This window comes from Pan troglodytes, chromosome 15 (genome assembly GCF_028858775.2).
Source record: "Pan troglodytes isolate AG18354 chromosome 15, NHGRI_mPanTro3-v2.0_pri, whole genome shotgun sequence".
Classification (NCBI taxonomy): domain Eukaryota; kingdom Metazoa; phylum Chordata; class Mammalia; order Primates; family Hominidae; genus Pan; species Pan troglodytes.
This window is the reverse complement of record NC_072413.2, coordinates 46,315,503-46,334,670: the sequence shown is the minus strand read 5'-3', so window position 1 is coordinate 46,334,670 and position 19,168 is coordinate 46,315,503. Positions and strand designations below refer to the sequence as shown.

The window sequence follows — 19,168 nt, the reverse complement described above, 5'->3', positions numbered from 1 at the left end:
ATTGGTATATCATATTTAAACAAAACTAAGACTATAATGGCATCTTACAAAGTCTGATTTTTAATGGCTAGACTTGACTAGGGAATGAGATTTAGGAAGATAGTTTACATGTAATTTTTAATTCTAATTTTCTCTAGTTTAATATCAATGTATCACTTCATTCCACATATATTCGTTGATCACTTTCTGTGAGCAAAGTGCACACCTAGGTCCTAACATACTTCTTTCCATACTCTAACAAAACATCGTATTGGTCACGATCATAGGAGGTTTTTGTTTTAACGTTTTATTGTACAAACTGTAGGCATGCACCAAAGCATATGGAAATGTATAAAAAATAATCCATGCACACAAAAATAAGCTTCAACAAATAAGAACCCATGGTCAGTCTACTTCCTTTAGTCCCTCTCCTACTTTTCCAGTTTCCATGTTATTTTGAGGCAAATTCCATGTTTAAAACAATTTTATCGATATGTACTTTAGTAATTATCTGTAAAATATATGGTTTCTTTTACAGTTATATTTTTACAAAACCACTTTAACATATAACACCTAAAATTTGACTATCTCTTAATACCATCAATTACATAGCTAGTGTTAAAATTGCCAATTATCATTTTTTATTTAAAAATTAAATTATAGCACATATAAAAAGTACACAAATAATAAATGAACAGTTTGGTGAATTCTCCTAAAGTACAAAACTTATGTAACATACAGATCAAGAAATAGAATATTCCCAGAGTCACAGAAATTTTCTCATGCCCCCTTTCAAGGGAAACCGTTATTCTGACTTCTGCCTAGATTAGCTTTGCCTGTTTTTGAATTTGATGTAAATGAAACCAACAGTGCATACACTTTTGCATTTGGTTTGTTTTACTGAACATTTTGTCTATGAGATTCTCAATATTATTGTGTGTAGTTATAGTTCATTCATTCTCATTGCTGTGTAGCATTCCATTTTGAATCATTATTAGTCAATTCTATTATCAGTTCCATGTGGAGCTATATTGGAATCTGAGGCTAAAGGAAACAATAATATGGATCCTGCTTTTTTTGCATTAATATTGATTTTAAAATGTTGTATTAAATATTGTGTATCTTGATTATTAGTCTTTTTATAGCCACTTAATTTTTTCTCCTGAAACTTTGGAAATTAACATAGTGTTGATGTAAACATATTTATATATTTCTGTTAAGTGTATATGCACACACACACACACACAAACAGGATTGAAGTTTCTACAGGTAACTTTTTTTACCTTCTTCACAAATGTGTTATGCGTAGAACACATTATTGTCAACTACAATGTTGTATAGCAAATCTCCAAAACTTAATCATTTTGCATAACTGAAACATTATACTAGTTGAATAGAAACCCCTCATTTCCACTCTGCCCAACCCTAGGCAACCACAATTGTACACTTTGTTTCTATGAGTTTGACTATTTTATATACCTCATATAAAAATCATGTAGTATTTGTACTTCTGTAGCTGGCTTCTTTCACTTAGCTTAATATCCTCAACATTCATACAATTATCATAAATAGTATTCTTTTTTACAAAAGATGGAGTCTCACTATGTTGCTCAGTCTGCCCTAGAACTCCTGCACTCAAGTGAACCTCCATCCTCAGCCTCCCCAGTAACTGGGACAAGGCACACTTAACCATCCCTGGCTCAATTTTCTTTTAAATGTCATAAAATCAAACTTAAAGGAATATTCTGTACACATTGTTTCTTTGAACAGAACCCAAGTATGATCCACACATTGCTACTGTTTGATGTGGCTCTTAAGTCTCTTTAGCTCTATAGAGTCTGCTCTCATCCTGTTTTCTCCCTTCTTTCAGTTTATTTGTTGAAAAAAAACAGGTTATGTGTCCCATAGAGTTCCCCACTATCTGGATTTTGGTGGTGAGTCCCATGGGTGCATTTTTAAACATTTATCTGTCAGATTTATGAGCATAATAAGCGGATTAAAATGTTTGGCAAAACTACTTTATAGGTGATGGGTGTGTTTTCTTCCACACACGGCACACAACTACCTGATGGTCTCACGTTTTTTATTAGCAGCCTTTCATGCCCAGTTCCTGTATCCATTAATTTTGCCAAATTTATGAAACATGAAAATGCTTACATTTTTTCTTGATTTATTAGTAGACAATACCTGTAGGAATAAACATTTTCCATTAACTTTTGGGTTTTACAATGGTAGTCTTTATAGGAAAATAAAATAATTCTTGATTTTTTTCTTTTAAATTGCCTATTTTTAAAATAACATATTGCTTTATTAGTATTCACCAGTGATGGGCAATTACTTTCAAATTGTTAAGAGCACATATAGATTTAATCATATTTGGTCTGTTTCAACCTGTTACAACTATTTTCCTTAATGATGATGAAATTGTTCCGTCTTTGCTAGAATGAGATATGTTGACTCCTGAAAACTTTTGAAAAGAGCCAAGTGATCTTGTGTAGCTTCCTTGCTCTTTTTTATGACAAGATGTTTTAGAAACATATTATAAATATGCTGCTCTGGGCATGGAATGATCTGCTTTTCGTTTTGTAAATGGATCTGCCCTCACTTTGAGTTTGTCTGATGTTTGCCAGGATTAGATTCAGGTGTTTCGTTCCAGGTTTTAAAAATTACCTAAATAATGCTGTGTCCTTCAAAGGGTATCACATTGAAAGGAATATTATGTCAATCTGCCCCTCACTGCTGATGTTAATTTTTACACTCAATCAAGTTGTTGTGTTACTTCTCTTAGTATTACTATTTTTCATTGCAACTAATAAGGAATCTGTAGGAAAGCACTTGGACACCATGCAAATATCCTATATCTCATTTTAAAAATCTTCCTAGCTATAGCAAACATTCATCACTCTTGCCTAATCCAATCTTCACTATAATTGTTACAAAATTGTATTTTTCCATCTTCTGCAATTGCTTAACATTTACCAACTGGCAATGGATATTGTACTTTAAGAAGCACTCTTCCCCCCATTCATTTACCTGCCTATTTATTTATGATTGTTATATACTCTTGGATTCCTACTTTGATGTTTAAGTTTTCCTGGATTTGCCTGTTAAGTGTCTCTTACAACTGCCTCCTGTGTCCTCATAATATGCCCCCATGTGTTTTCTGATTATTATTATTTTAGCAGCATTTTCTTACTTTCTGTAATAGCAAAGTTTTCAAGATGATGATGTGCCTATCTTACCCTAACTTTGTAATGGAGACATTTTATAAAATCAGGAAAAATTTGACATCATAATCTAATGAACACTTTATTAGAAAATAAAATTAGAGGATAATATGTGCTAGGAATATAAATGCAAATACTTAACCCAATATGAGGAAATTGAATTCAGCAATCCTTCTGGATAACTAAGGATAATGGTTGCCATATAATGTCCAAAATTTTCCTTTCCAAATCAAAAAACAGGAAAGTTCTCTTTTTATTCTTAAAAAATCAAAAATGAAAGTTAAATTATGCAAATGTATGCCTAAAACATAATTTGAATACAACGCTGAAATTGTAAATATCTGTAAAAAGAGAAAAATATCCCACCAAATCCCAGTGCAGATCTCTCAGGCTGCCACACTGCTCTTGCACAGACACAAGGCTTTGTGGCAAGCAAAGATGGAATGCAAAAAACTGTGGGAAAGATAAAACAGGGAGATTAGCCAAAGGAGCCTAAAGATGATTTGCAATGGACACTAAAAATATTCAATCCATTCTAAATCTAAAATACTGCATAAATGTCATCTGAGCAGATTGTGACATTAACTACAAGGGAAGGAGTTTAAAATATACATATATGATTTAGGGGGAGGCAGTATTTAAAGGGGCAATTATAACTTACAATGGCCCATGCCATATAAAGGGATACAATAGACTCAAAGGGAAATTTAAAAAGGCATAGCTTCTGGGGGAGAAAATGGGGCAAACAAGAAGGCAGAAGCACCTTTTGGCAATAGGATGATGAAGGAGAAAAGAAGAAAAAGAAGACCTTATTTGGACTCTACGGGACAAGAGAAGACTGATAATCCTTCCCCAAACAACAAAACAAACAAAAGCCCCTATATTTTGCAATAATGACTGAGGGGAGGAGGTGCTTATGGATCATGCTTTTGGTGTCATGAATAACGCTTTGATTAATCCTAGGCCACAGATATATTTTCTGTGTTTACATTTAGACTTGTGATACATTTTGAGTTAATTTGTATACAAGGTACAGGGTTTAGATTTAGGTTTGGTTATGTGTTTGCTTGTTTGTTTGCATGTAGTTATCATCAAATAGCTTCTTTTTTCATTCTGTCCAGGTTTTATAGTTTCTTTCAATGGGAAAGATGGGGTGAAATTAATTACTTTATCTTACTGAGTCCCTCCAGTATTCTCTTTAATAAACACTACAGGTATTATAACTTAGATCAGAGACAAGAAAAAGATGCCTACTATGTCAACTATTAATGTATTGGTACTATTATCCAATGCAAATAGGCAGGATAAATTAATTAGTGGTCCAAAAAGGGGTAAAGAAAAAGTCAGCTAGTGTCTATTTTCAGATGACAGGAGAGGCACAATAAAACAATGATAGCAGCAATCAATGTTAAAACTAAGTCAAATCATAAAATAATTCGGTGAAGTAGCAGAATATAAAATTAATTATCAAAAATCAATTTTTACTCAGAAATAATAGATGACATATTGGTAGGAAAACTTTAGTTATAATAGCAATAATAAATATTAAATATTTAGAAAAAGTTAACAAGAAATGTGCAAATCTTATATAGAAAAATGTTAGGACAACACTAAAGGGTACAGAAATAGAATTAAAACAACAACACAATATTTAAAAGATAACAATTCTCCATATATTAATCTATAAAGTGAATGCAGTAAGAATACAAATGCCAACAAACTGTTGTAGGGAGTGAATCAAACTGTGAACTAAAGTTAATATGAAAAAATAAACATGCAAGAATAGCCAGGAAATTTTGAAAAATATATTTATGATAGGAAAGTAGCTCTGCTCTAACACTAAAACATGTGATACACTACCTGTAAAATTAAAGTAGTGATGTAAAGGCAAACATGGCAATGGAGTACAAGAGAAAGTACAGAAATTAACCCCAGCACATAGAGAAATGTAGCATATTATAAAATGGCATCTTAAACCACTGGGGCAAGATGGATTTTTAAATAAATGATGCTGAAAAACCTGTAGCCATATAAATAAAATTTGGCCCATACCTCATACTATATAAAAGAGTAAACTCCAAATAACTTAGGTACCTAAAAGTAAAAAGAAAACCATAAAAATACTAGAAGAAACTTAGGCAAATTACTCTTTAACAATGGTATAGAATTCTGACTCAAATCCAAAGGAAATGAAAGAAAGAGCTATAAATCTGATTCCCTGAACAAATGCATTGCAAAGTGAATCATAAACAAGGCAAAATACTGTTGACAACTAGTAGGTAATATTCACAGGCTATACCATGGACACAGGGTTAATATCCTTATTATTTAAAGAACTCTTAAAAAATTGAAGGACAGTGCTTATTTTGGCAGGACATATACTAAAATTGGAATGACACAGAAAAGATTATCTTGGCACCTATGCAATGATGACTTGCAAATTCGTGAAGTATTCCATATTTTTATGGCTGAAATGACAGAAGTAGAATTCAGAATGGATAGGTACAAAGTTAATTGAACTACAGAAACACATTCTAACCCAATGCAAGAAAGCTAAAAATCAAGATAAGAATTGAATGAGCTGACAGACAAAATAGCCAGTATAGAGAAGGATGTAACTAAACTGACAGAGCTGAAAAACACAAGAATTTCATAATGAAATTACAAATATTACTAGCAGAACAGCCGAAACAGAGGAAAGAATGTCAGAGCTTGAAGAATGACTTCCTGACATAAGATAGGCAGACAACAATAGAGAAAAACAAATGAGAATGAATGAGCTAAACCTCTTAGAAACATGGGATTATGCAAAGAAACTGAATCTACAACTGATTGCTGCACCTGAAAGAGACAGGGAGAATGCAACCAACTCAGAAAACATATTTCAGGATGTCATCCAAGAGAATCTCCCCAACCTAGCTGCAGAGGCCAACATTCAATTCAGGAAATGCAGAGAATCCCTGTAAGATACTTCACAAGAAGATCATCCCCAAGACATATAATTTTCAGATTCCCCAAGGTCAAAATGAAAGAAAAAAAAAATGTTAAAGGCAGCTAGAGAGAAAGACCAGGTCACACACAAAGGGAAGCTCTCAGACTAAGAGTGGACCTCTCAGCTGACACCCTACAAGCCAGAAGAGATTGGGGGTCAATATTCAACATTTTTAAGAAAAGAAATTCCAACCTAGAAGTTCAAAAGCTCAGGAGAAATAGGATCCTTTTTAGACAAACAAGTGCTGAGAAATTTGTTACCACAGACCTGCCTTACAAGAGCTCCTGAAGGAAGCACTAAATATGAAAAGGAAACACTGACACCATTACTAGTCACTACAAAACACATTGAAGTACACCGACCAGTGACATTATAAAGTAAACACATAAGTCTGCAAAATAACCAGCTAGCATTGTGATGACAGGACCAAATCTTCACACAACAATACTAACCTTAAATATAAATGGGCTAAATGTCCCAGTTAAAAGACACAAACTGGCAAGTGGGATAAAGTACTAAGACCCTTTGGTATGCTGCCTTCAAAAGACCCATCTCACATGCAATGACCTACATAAGCTCAAGATAAAGAATTAGAGAAAAATCTACCAGGAAAATGGAAAACAGATAACATCGGGGTTGCAATCCTAGTTTCTGACAAAACAGACTTTAAACCAACAAATGTCAAAAAAGACAAAGAAGGCCATTACCTAATGGTAAAGGGTTCAATTCAACAAGAAGATCTAACTATCCTAAATATATATGTACCCAACACAAGAACATTCAGATTCATAAAGCAAGTTCTTAGAGACCTTCAAAGAGACTTAGACTCCCACACAATAATGGTAGGAGACTTTAACACCTGACAATATTAGACATATCTTTGAGGCAGAAAATTAACAAAGATATTCTGGACCTGAATTCAACACTGGATCAAAAGGACCTGATAAATATTAAAAGAACTCTCCACCCAAAAACAACAAAATATACCTTCTCATTGCTACATGGCACATATTCTAACGTCAATCCGTAATTGGGAGTAAAACATTCCTCAGCAAATGCAAAACAACTGAAATCATAACAGTCTTTCAGACTATAGTACAATCAAATTACTGATTAAGACTAAGAAATTCACCCAAAACTATACAATTGAATGGAAATTGAATACTCTGCTTCTAAATACCTATTATTTAGGTAAATAATAAAATTAAGGTATAATTCAAGAAGTTTTTATTTTATTTTATTATTATTATACTTTAAATTTTAGGGTACATGTGCACAATGTGCAGGTTAGTTACATATGTATACATGTGCCATGTTGGTGTGCTGCACCCATTAACTTGTCATTTAGCATTAGGTATATCTCCTAATGCTATCCATCCCCCCTCCCCCCACCCCACAACAGTCCCCAGAGTGTGATGTTCCCCTTCCTGTGTCCATGAGTTCTCATTGTTCAATTCCCACCTATGAGTGAGAACATGCGGTGTTTGGTTTTTTTGTCCTTGCGATAGTTTACTGAGAATGATGATTTCCAATTTCATCCATGTCCCTACAAAGGACATGAACTCATCATTTTTTATGGCTGCATAGTATTCCATGGTGTATATGTGCCACATTTTCTTAATCCAGTCTATCATTGTTGGACATTTGGGTTGGTTCCAACTCTTTGCTATTGTGAATAGTGCTGCAATAAACATACGTGTGCATGTGTCTTTATAGCAGCATGATTTACAGTCCTTTGGGTATATACCCAGTAATGGGATGGCTGGGTCAAATGGTATTTCTAGTTCTAGATCCCTGAGGAATCACCACACTGACTTCCATAATAGTTGAACTAGTTTACAGTCCCACCAACAGTGTAAAAGTGTTCCTATTTCTCCACATCCTCTCCAGCACCTGTTTTTTCCTGACTTTTTAATGATCACCATTCTAACTGGTATGAGATGGTATCTCATTGTGGTTTTGATTTGCATTTCTCTGATGGCCAGTGATGGTGAGCATTTTTTCATGTGTTCTTTGGCTGCATGAATGTCTTCTTTTGAGAAGTGTCTGTTCATGTCCTTCTGCACAGCAAAAGAAACTACCATCAGAGTGAACAGGCAACCTACAAAATGGGAGAAAATTTTCGCAACCTACTCATCTGACAAAGGGCTAATATCCAGAATCTACAATGAACTCAAACAAAGTTTTTTTTAAACTAATGAGAAAGTTACAACATACCGGAATCTTTGAGACACAGTTAAGGCAATGTTAAGAGGAAAATTTATAGCACTAAATGCCCACATCAAAAAGTTAGAAAGATGTCAAGTAAATAACCTAATATTATAACTAATAAAACTAGAGAAGCAAGAGCAAACAAATCCCAAACTTAGTAGAAGACAGAAAATAACAAAAATCAGAGTTGAACTGAAGGAGATCGAAACACAAAAAAACCCATTCAAAAGATCAATAAATTCAGGAGCTTGTTTTTGAAAAAATTAATAAAATGGATAGACTGCTGGATAGAATAATACAGAAGGAAAGAAGATTCAAATAACCACAATCAGAAACAACAAAGGGGATATTAACACTGACCCCACAAAAATATAAACTATCATCAGAGAATATTATGAACACCTCTATGCACATAAGAAAATCTACAAGAATGGATAAATTCCTGGACACACACACCCTCCCAAGGCTAAACCAGGAAGAAAATGAATCCCTGAACAGACCAATAATGAGCTCTGAAATTGAGGCAGAATAAATAACCTACCAAAAAAAGGACCAGGGCCAGATGAATTCACAGCTGAATTTTATCGGAAGTACAAAGAAGAGCTGGTACCATCCCTACTGAAACTATTCCAAAAAATTGAGGAGAAGGGTCACCTCTCTAGCTCATTCTATGAGGCCAGCAATATCCTGATACCAAAAACTAGCAGAGATAGAACAAAAAAAGAATACTTCAGGCCAATATCCTTGATGAACATCAATGCAAAAATTCTCAACAAAATACTAGCAAACCAAATACAGCAGCAAATCAAAAAACTTATTCACAACAATCAAGTAGGCTTTATCCCTGTGATGCAAGGTTGGTTCAACAGACACAAATCAATAAATGTGATTCACCACATAAACAGAACTAAAGACAAAACCTGTATGATTATCTCCATAGATGAAGAAAAGGATTTCAATAAAATTCAATATCCATTCATGTTAAAAACTCTCAATAAATTAGATATTGAAGGAACATATCTAAAAATAATAAGAGCTATGTATGACAAACTCACAGCTAACATCATACTGAATGGATGAAAGGTGGAAGCATTCCCTTTGAAAACTGGCACAAGAAAAGAATTCCCTCTCTCACCACTCCTATACATCAGAGTAATGGAAGTCATGGCCAGGGCAATCAGGCAAGAGAAAGAAAGAAAGGCATCCAAATAGGAAGAGAGGAAGACAAACTATCCCTGTTTGCAAATGACATGACCCTATATTTAGAAAACTTGATAATCTCATTCCAAAATATCTTTAGACTTCAGCGAATTTGTAGGTTACAAAATTAATATGCAAAAATTACTAGCATTCCTTTACATCAACAACAGTCAAACTGAGAGCCAAATCAGAAATGAACTCCCATTCACAACTGCCACAGAAAGAATAAAACACAGGAATACAGCTAACCAGGGAGATGAAGGATCTCCACAAGGATAACTACGAACCACTGCTCAAAGAAATCAGAGATGACACAAACAAATGGAAAAGCATTCCATGCTTATGGATAGTAAAAATCAGTATCGTTAAAATGGCTATACTGCCCACACCAATGTAAAGATTCAATATTATTCCTATTAAACTAACATTCAGATTCTTCACAGAACTGGAAAAACTATTTAAAAATTCATATGGAAACAAAAAAGAGCCAGAATAATGAAAGCAATCCTAAGCAAAAAGAACAAAGCTGAAGACATCATGCTACCTGACTTCAAACTATATGATGGGGCTACGGTAACCTAAACAGCATGGTACTGGTACAGAAACGGACACATGTAACAATGGAACAGAATAGAGAACCCAAAAATAAGACCGCACACCTACAACTATTTGATCTTCAACAAACCTGATAAAAACAAGCAATGGGGGAAGTATTCCCTATTTAATAAATGGTGCTGGGAGAACTGGCTAGCCATATGAAGAATATTGAAACTGGACCCCTTCCTTAAACCATATACAAAAATTAACTCAAGATGGATTAAAGACTTAAATGTAAAACCCAAAACTATAAAAACCCCGGCAGACAGCCTAGGTAATACCATTCAGGACATAGGCACAGTCAAAGGTTTCATGACAAAGATGCTGAAAGCAATTGCAACAAGAGCAAAAATTGACAAACGAGATGTAATTAAACTAAAGAGCTTTGACACAGCAAAATAAACTAACAGAGTAAACAGACAACCTACAGAATGGGAGAGAAGTTTTGCAAACAGTGCATCTAACAAAGGTCTTATATCCAGCATCTATAAGGAACTTAACCAAGTTTACAAGAAAAAATCAACCCCATTAAAAAGTGGGCAAAGGACATGAACGGACACTTTTCAAAACAAGACATATTGCAGCCAACAACTATATGCAAAAAAGCTCAACATCACTGATCATTAGAGAAATGCAAATCAAAACCACAGTGAGATACTATCTCACATCAGTTAGAATGGCTACTATAAAAAGGTCAAAAAATAATAGGTGCTGGCAAGATTGTGGAGAAAGAGGAATGCTTATGCAATGTTGGTAAGAGTGTAAATTAATTCACTGATTGTAAAAGACAATGTGGTGATTCCTCTGTAACTTGAAGTCAGAAATACCATTTGACCCAGCAATCCTATTACTGGGTATATATGCCCCAAAATATAAATTGTTCTATTATAAAGACACACGCATTTGTATGTTCATTGCAGCACTATTCACAATTGCAAAGACATGGAATCAACCTAAATGCCCATCAATGACAGACTGTATAAAGAAAATGTGGTAAGTTTGTTAGCAGTAGAATGTATCCAAGCCATGGGACACCAAAGTATGTTACTGGCAGCTAATGCATATGGGTCTGCAGCAGCCTCAATTCTTGCCTCCTCAGAAGAAAAATTTCACTGAGGGGCAGAAGCATAAAGGAGAGACCGAGGCAAGTTTTAGAGCAGGAGTGAAAGTTTATTAAAAAGATTTAGAGCAAGAATGAAAGGAAATAAAGTACACTTGGAAGAGGGCCAAGTAGGCAACCTGAGAGATCTACTGTGTTTGACATTTGACTTGGGGTTTTATACATTGGCATTATTCCAGGGTCTTAAATCCCTTCCCCCCTGATTATTCCCTTGGGTTGGGCTGTCCACATGTACAGTGGCCTGTTAGCACTTGGGAGGGGCCGCATGCACAGTGTGTTTATTGGAGTTGCATGAATGCTCACTTAAGGTGTTCTTCCCTTACCAGTCCAGCATTCCTAGAGGAAGGTCAAATACCAGTTAAACTCTGCCATTTCGCCTTTTAGTGTGCATGCTTGAGCATGCTGGAGCCCTCTTCCCCAACTCCCAAGACCTTGTTGAGAAGATGCTGATCACCAGTTTTAGGTTTTTCCTATCCATTGGGAGACAGGCTTTCCCTAGTGCTGGCTGTGAACAATTATTATTTTAGAGAGACGGTTAACAACCACCTGACCATCACCGGATGGTTGCATGGCATTCCTGGTGGGGATGTGGGGAACCCTCTCCTCCCCTGCTCATGCCTGATTAGCCATCTACTCTGACACATATACACAATGAAATACTATGCAGCCATAAAAACGAATGAGATTATGTCCTTTGCAGAGACATGCATGAAGATGGAGGCCATTATCCTTAGCAAAATAATACAGAAACAGAAAACCAATACTATATGTTTTCCCTCATAAGTGGGAGCTAAATGATGAGAACATATGGACACACAGAGAGGAACAACACACACTGGGGCCTATCAGAAGGTGCAGAGTGGGAGGAGAAAGAGGATCAGAAAAAAATAACTAATGGGTACTAGACTTAATGTGTGGGTGATGAAATAATCTGTACAATCAACCCCCATGACACAAGTTTATCTACGTAACAAACCTGCACATACGCCCCTGAACTTAAAATAAAAGTTGAAAAAAATTGAAGGACAAAGTCAAAAATCTCATATTGAGTTGTCAGTTGAATATAGGTATTCTAAAGCAAGCAGTGGCTTAAATATAAAGCTATGAAATGAAAATAAATCACCTAGGGAGATAATGTGCATATAGAAGACCTAAGATGACTGTGTATTCAAGCGCAAATATGGTAGAAGCGAAAGAAGGAAATATAATTGAGAAAGAATAGCCATTTGATGAAAAATTTACATACATCTTATGTTTTTTCCCATCTTAACACCAGGAAATGGCTCAGAAGTGAATTCTATAAAATGAAGAGGTGAGAAGTTGTTATTATAACAAAGTAACTTATTGATAAATTTATTCTTCATGCATAATAGCTTATTGTTAGTTTGTATCATTTAAACAAACAACAGTGATCATTTCTGTGTCGAATTAATGATTTCAAAACTTAATTAAACTAATTTGTATAATATCTAAATTATGGCTCCTACAATGAGATATACTAACTCTCCACAACATTATTCTCTGTGAATAATTAAGTGCCTGTTGGAACCATTTAGGAAATTATCATCTTCTCACTGCTGTACAGAATCCTGAAAATGCAGCTTTTCAAAATACAGAACTTATTTCTAGAAGAAAACAAATGCCCAAATAGCATGGCTTATTAAATAACACATTTTAATTATGGAGTAGTCCTTTCCCAAAACCACTGAAATCAGTTATTGAGTGAAGAATATAAACTCCTTGACCAGTGTTTAATCTATGCTGTCTCACTCTTGGTGGCCCATGTTAAAATGCTATGACAATAAATAGAGCTTGCTGTGTTTGACACACTATTTGGAGTAGCTAAGGCAAATAGAGGAACATTTACTGCTTTTAATCATTAACATGAAATGATTGATCAACAGTATTACTGGAACGCTCGTCATTTAAATATAAAAACACTTCGAAGTTTCTAATTTTAGAAGGAAATAATTGAGTAATCAGCCAAATTAATCATTGTGAATACCTTAGTGTCAAGACAATTTGTAATTTTGAAAAACAGTAGTATGAAGTAACAAGAAATCTCACTGAGTTAATGTGATTTATTTTCTGAAATGTTATTTAAGTGGAAACTAAACTTGAGTCACTTTGACACAGATTGAGTCTAGCAAATAAAAGAAAGAAAGCTGACTTACTTACAAATTTAAAGACACTCATCATTTGTACTTGTCCTTACAGGAGGCAATTCATCACTCCAGGAATGTGTCTTTGTATTCATCATCCCATAATGTTTATAATAACCAAACTTACTCATACTGAATGGCTGGGATATTTTTAAATGCAATGTTTACTTGTTGTTATGTTTAGATTAGAAAGTAAGATTAGGGAAGGTGCATATTCAATCTCAAGGTCAAAGAATTAGAGAAAGGTTGGGAGAATCAGAGACAGACATTTTAGTCATCTTTAAAAGACTCTAAGAAAGTTGTAATGAAACCAATTTTTTCTGTAATTTTAAAGAGTGAAGATTCACTGAGTTTCTCTAAACTTTATTTGTAGAGGTTAAAATACAGATAGATAGATAGATAGATAGATAGATAGATAGATAGATAGATAGATGGATGTAGATTGTATTATCAGTACTTCAGAAATCCTATCTCTACTTTCTTCATAGTTTCCCTTCATTTTGGGGTCAGTCTTGCTTTTATATTCTACCTGTTAGGTCTAGGAAGAAAGAAATCTATTGAACACACTGATGGAAATTCTTATATGACTATTCCTGAGGGTAAACAATTTTTAAAAGAGGAGCTGAAATAATGAATTCTTAACCTGTATGAATATAACTCTTCAAATTAGATTAAAGGAACACCAGGATATATAAGAGTAAACACAAAACTAGATAATAATTTTGAAGGAATGTTTATGTAATGAAATTAATCATAATATAGATTGTTTATTTCATCCAGAATACCAGATTAGAGAAACTATAGTATCATTTAAAAGGATTTAAAAGGCAAAGTTTGGAATCTCACAGAGCAGGAGTTCACAAAATGTGTTGAAACATGGATAACGTCAAAAAGTTTTGCAGATCTCACCTAAAAATAATTTCTTTCTTTCTTTCTTTCTTTTTTTTTTTTTTTTTTTGAGAAAGAGTCTTGCTCTGTTGCCCAGGCTGGAGCGCAGTGGCGTGATCTCGGCTCACTGCAAGCTCCGCCTCCTGGGTTCACGCCATTCTCCTGCCTCAGCCTCCCGAGTAGCTGGGACTACAGGTGCCTGCCACCACGCCCTGCTAATTTTTTGTATTTTTTAGTAGAGACGGGTTTCCACCGTGTTAGCCAGGATGGTCTATGGTCTCCTGACCTCGTGATCCCCCTGCCTCGGCCTCCCAAAGTGCTGGGATTACAGGCATGAGCCACTGTGTTCAACAACTTTTAATAAAGTATGTGAATATATTCTTAGGTTTCTTGTCATAAAAACTCTGAGGTTCAACTTAGTGATTCCTGGATCTACTGCAAAGAGATGGGCTTTGCCTTCTCTGACCATAGAAAAAAGCAGAGAATTAATTTAAGATCCAAGCCGCTATAATTACTAGAAATCCCAGCCACTTACATGCTACTAGTCCTCTCTTTTGCCAATTGAAGATCCCTCCAACAGACAGACATCCTGACACTAAAGGAGGTGAAGCAATACAGATTTGGAAAAATTGATTAATTGGCATGAAGAACAACTAAACCAGTAAATTTTTTTTTAAAGTTTCTATCAATTACCAATTTTGTCTATAACCTAACACCTTTTTATAATCTCTACTTCTGTTTGCTGCACAAATTCCTACAAAATCAGATCTTTGTCTTGGATGAAACCAGCAAAATAATTGTTACTGTGTCACCTCTGGTTATTCTTTATTTCACTTATATAAGGAGTTTTGCATTATAATATTATTGACATGAAGGGAGTTACACTATTCAGACAATCAGGAGTAGCTATGTCAAACATAGTGATTGCCCAAACACCAGTTTCCATTAGTGAGACCTTGTGTTCTTGGTTCATCCCACTTATCCTTGTGCATGCTCAGAAGCGTTTTAGTAGCTATTTTGTGTCTCTTTGTCTAGGAACATCTCCTTGACCAAGGCAACTTCACTGAGTAGACCTGACAACCATGGTTTAATTTTTCACTAGGCCATATTGACCCAAACTTTCCAGACTAGTAAATTTTATTCTCATTATTTCAGTAGAAAAGTAAAAGTAATCTCAATTTCATTAAACTTAAAAGGAACTTTGACCAAATGCAACAATTATTCTAATTCCTATACATCAAAATTATAGTTTCATTTTCCCAAAAGGATTATTCTTATATTAAACAATGAAATACAATACAAAAAGAAAAATCCCTTTGCTATTCCATAGGTCCCATTACTTAGTTTCCAGGGAAATCATAAATTATTATTTATTTGATGTAGAGTAATATCAATACCAGGCACATCCTCAAACTCATTGTGCTAAGACTCGCTCTTAGAAATTTAGGATTCTAAGTGGAGTCTTCAAAATAACCTGTTATAGGTTCTTTGCCCTAGCTCTGCTTAAGAGGTTCATACTGGTGAATTTGCACTGTTGTGTAATTCATAAGAATAAACACAATTATATTTACCAAACTTACCAATAATATAAATAAGAAAATCTCAGTACATATAGTTATAAGAATTATTCTGGAAATAATTCTCTGTTTATTGAAAAAGTATAATGTCAAATCGGCAGTTCTTTTCATACACTTTCCATTTGGTTTATCATATTGAAATTGACTAGTATGACTTGCTAGATAAATAAATTAAAAAGATGTTTTATACTTCGATTTTTATTTAAAATAAATACAAATTAATGCATTAATAATATCAACAATAGTAATAATCACAGTAAACTACCTGCATTTTGTATTGTTAGCAAATATGGGGAAAAATAATAGCTAAAATATGTTTGCACAGCTCATTTTTTATGATAGTATGCTTAGCATTTTTAGAGTTGCTGAATTAGGACTGCAGAAAACAGATCAATTACTACGCAGCTCAGAGTCACAAGGATAAATGTTAAATCGTCATCTTATAATTGCAGAGATAATTAGGACATGTTTAATTTGATGATTATTGTCATTTCCTGATTGAGCATACAGTGGAAGGATATCAACAACATTTCTCAGTCAGAAAGGTATCAACACCCTTTAATCTTTTTTTAACAAGAAGACCCATATATATTCAGGCCAGCATACTCTCTGCTCTTTTGTCCATGAAACAATTGAGAAAAAGAGCAACTCTAAGGCAAAGCTGCAGGTAAGAATAGGGAAGGAATGCTATTCTTACTGAGCCCTGAGAGTTCTGTCTTCCCCTATCCATAGTAGATGTTATAAAGAGTAACATAATTGACCAGCTGCACCCTTCATGGTAGAAAAAATAATGTTTTTGGTGTCCTTCCACTCTTTCTGAGGGTTTGCTGCCTAAAGCAGAGCTGCAGTTGTATGACATGTGTCAGACCTAAAGTCCTATGTGTAGGAGGGTGTCCTGGGAGAAAGGAACAAGAGCCACCCTTAGCATGGAAATGACCTGACTGGAATTTGTGAAGCCTGCTTCTCATTCGAGTTCCTCTGGCTTTTAAAAGTAACACCAACCCAAATGTCCAACAATGATAGACTGGATTAAGAAAATGTGGCACATATATACCATGGAATACTATGCAGCCATAAAAAATGATAAGTTCATGTCCTTTGTAGGGACATGGATGAAACTGGAAACCATCATTCACAGCAAACTATCGCAAGGACAAAAAACCAAATACCGCATGTTCTCACTCAAAAGTGGGAATTGAACAATGAGAACACATGGACACAGGAAAGGGAACATCACACACCAGGTCCTATTGTGGGGGTAGGGGGAGGGGGGAGGGATAGCATTAGGAAATATACCTAATGTTAAATGACAAGTTAATGGTGCAGCACACCAACATGGCACATGTATACATATGTAACAAACCTACACGTTGTGCACATGTACCCTAAAACTTAAAGTATATAAAAAAAAAAAGTAACAGGATATTGTCCTTTGACAGGTGACAAGCCTAGCTGCTGGCAAAAAAAATGAACCGGAAGTAAAAATAATTTTCTTTCCTTTTCCACTGATGGAGATCTTTTGTAGTATCTTGAACTTATGAACTGAGTTAAGATGGAGATGAGTAATAGATTTTGATTTGTTTTAGGGATAAGATAATTAAGAATAAAAATACTGCTATGTTTAAAATGACTTGATAATATATACATATGTGTACACACACATGAATGTGTTCAAACTCACACTCAATACATTTAATTGAAATTGGGAGTAAAAATAAGTTTGGCAGATCTTACTTCCTATGTGTCTAATCTGTGAGCTGCCCAAACTGCAGACGACAGTAAATACACTTTGGTCGTGACGGTGATTTAGCTCTTTTGGGGTTTGTCCACTATTTCATACTAGTTAAATCTGAAGTCTGTAATTGTAAGACTAATATGTACATCTAGCAAAATAAATACAAAAATATTTAATAATCTTTTCCCTTACTAATGGTTTCCCATTGTAATTAGAATGAAACCAGCCCAGAAGGTCAGTTGTGAACTTTTTCTGTCTCCCTTCTCCCGCAGCACCTCTTTCCTCCCTCCATTTCACGTCTATGTTCTCTTGCTTTCTCTGATGCAGTCACACTGACATTTTGCCCATCAAAATGGCCAAGGCCATTCTCTCCTCTGCCTGGAATGTTCTTCAGATCCAGGTACGGCCAACTGCCTGTCAGTCACTTCTCATCTTCAACAGTGCTTACTCCAGGGAGGCTTCCTGCATGACCTATCTAAAATTTCCCCAAACCTAGCCACTCTCTAACATAAACTTTCTCTTCTAGATGGCACTTATCCTCTGAGAGCTGATTTACTCATTTTATTGTGCTATTTCCTGCACGTTCAACTCCACATTTGAGCTCCATGAGGGAAAGACTTTGCCTATCTTTTTTACTCCAGGGATCTCATAGGGTGAACTCTCAAATAATGATGAATCAGAGATTTGATCACATGCATATCTGATATTTGCTAGAACAATTAGTTTCTAATCAGGAGTTCTTATTTTTGAATAAAGAAGTCATAGAAATAACAATGATTTCATAAAACTGTGGTAAATATGTGATATTTCATTCAAATAAGATGTGATATTTCAAAGTAACCTACAAATCATCCCCTCCTATTTTAACTCAACACAAAGCTTTAAGGATTATAAAGGTACATACGCATCTTGTAGCACGATTCAAAATACTTTTTTTCTGTTCCAGAAGAAATTGGTAAATACTATTTATTACATTCAAGCCATGTAATAAAACAAATAATTGATCTCATAGTTTTTTTTTAAACAAAAAACAATAGGGCAACATATATTCAACTGGATAAAGGTAATCAGCATTGCCAGATGCAATTTTAACATTTGCTTGATTTATTTCCATGTCAGACTGTGTTTAACTATATCTGTTCTAGGTCTAAATAGCATAAAAGACAAATTAATGCAAGTGTCTTTAAACCTTAGTTCTCTTTAACTTAATCTAATTGTAATAGATCCCATTCCTGTCTTTAGAACTTCAGTCTGCCTGCAAAACACACCTCATCCTTTGCATGAAATCCAATCTCCTCAATGATTTCAGTGATGTGGAGCTGATCATATCTGTCCCCTTAATAATATAAATTAATTCTCCTTGTCATTTTTATGACAAATTCCTTATTGCAGTGCAAAATCTATTCAAGGCTTGCACCTCTTTCCCTCACATGTCCTACTTCAAACCGTAGCATTCTGACCACCCTTCATGCCCTAGTCT

At 34.7% G+C, this 19,168-nt stretch overlaps 1 non-coding gene across 1 annotated transcript; it reads left to right on the top strand.

Moving 5' to 3' along the window:
- The first annotated feature begins 5,563 nt into the window (after window positions 1-5,563).
- Window positions 5,564-5,670, top strand: LOC112205404 (U6 spliceosomal RNA). The gene has a single exon (XR_002939371.1). It is a non-coding gene; the product is annotated as a U6 spliceosomal RNA (small nuclear RNA).
- The last annotated feature ends 13,498 nt before the right edge of the window (window positions 5,671-19,168 follow it).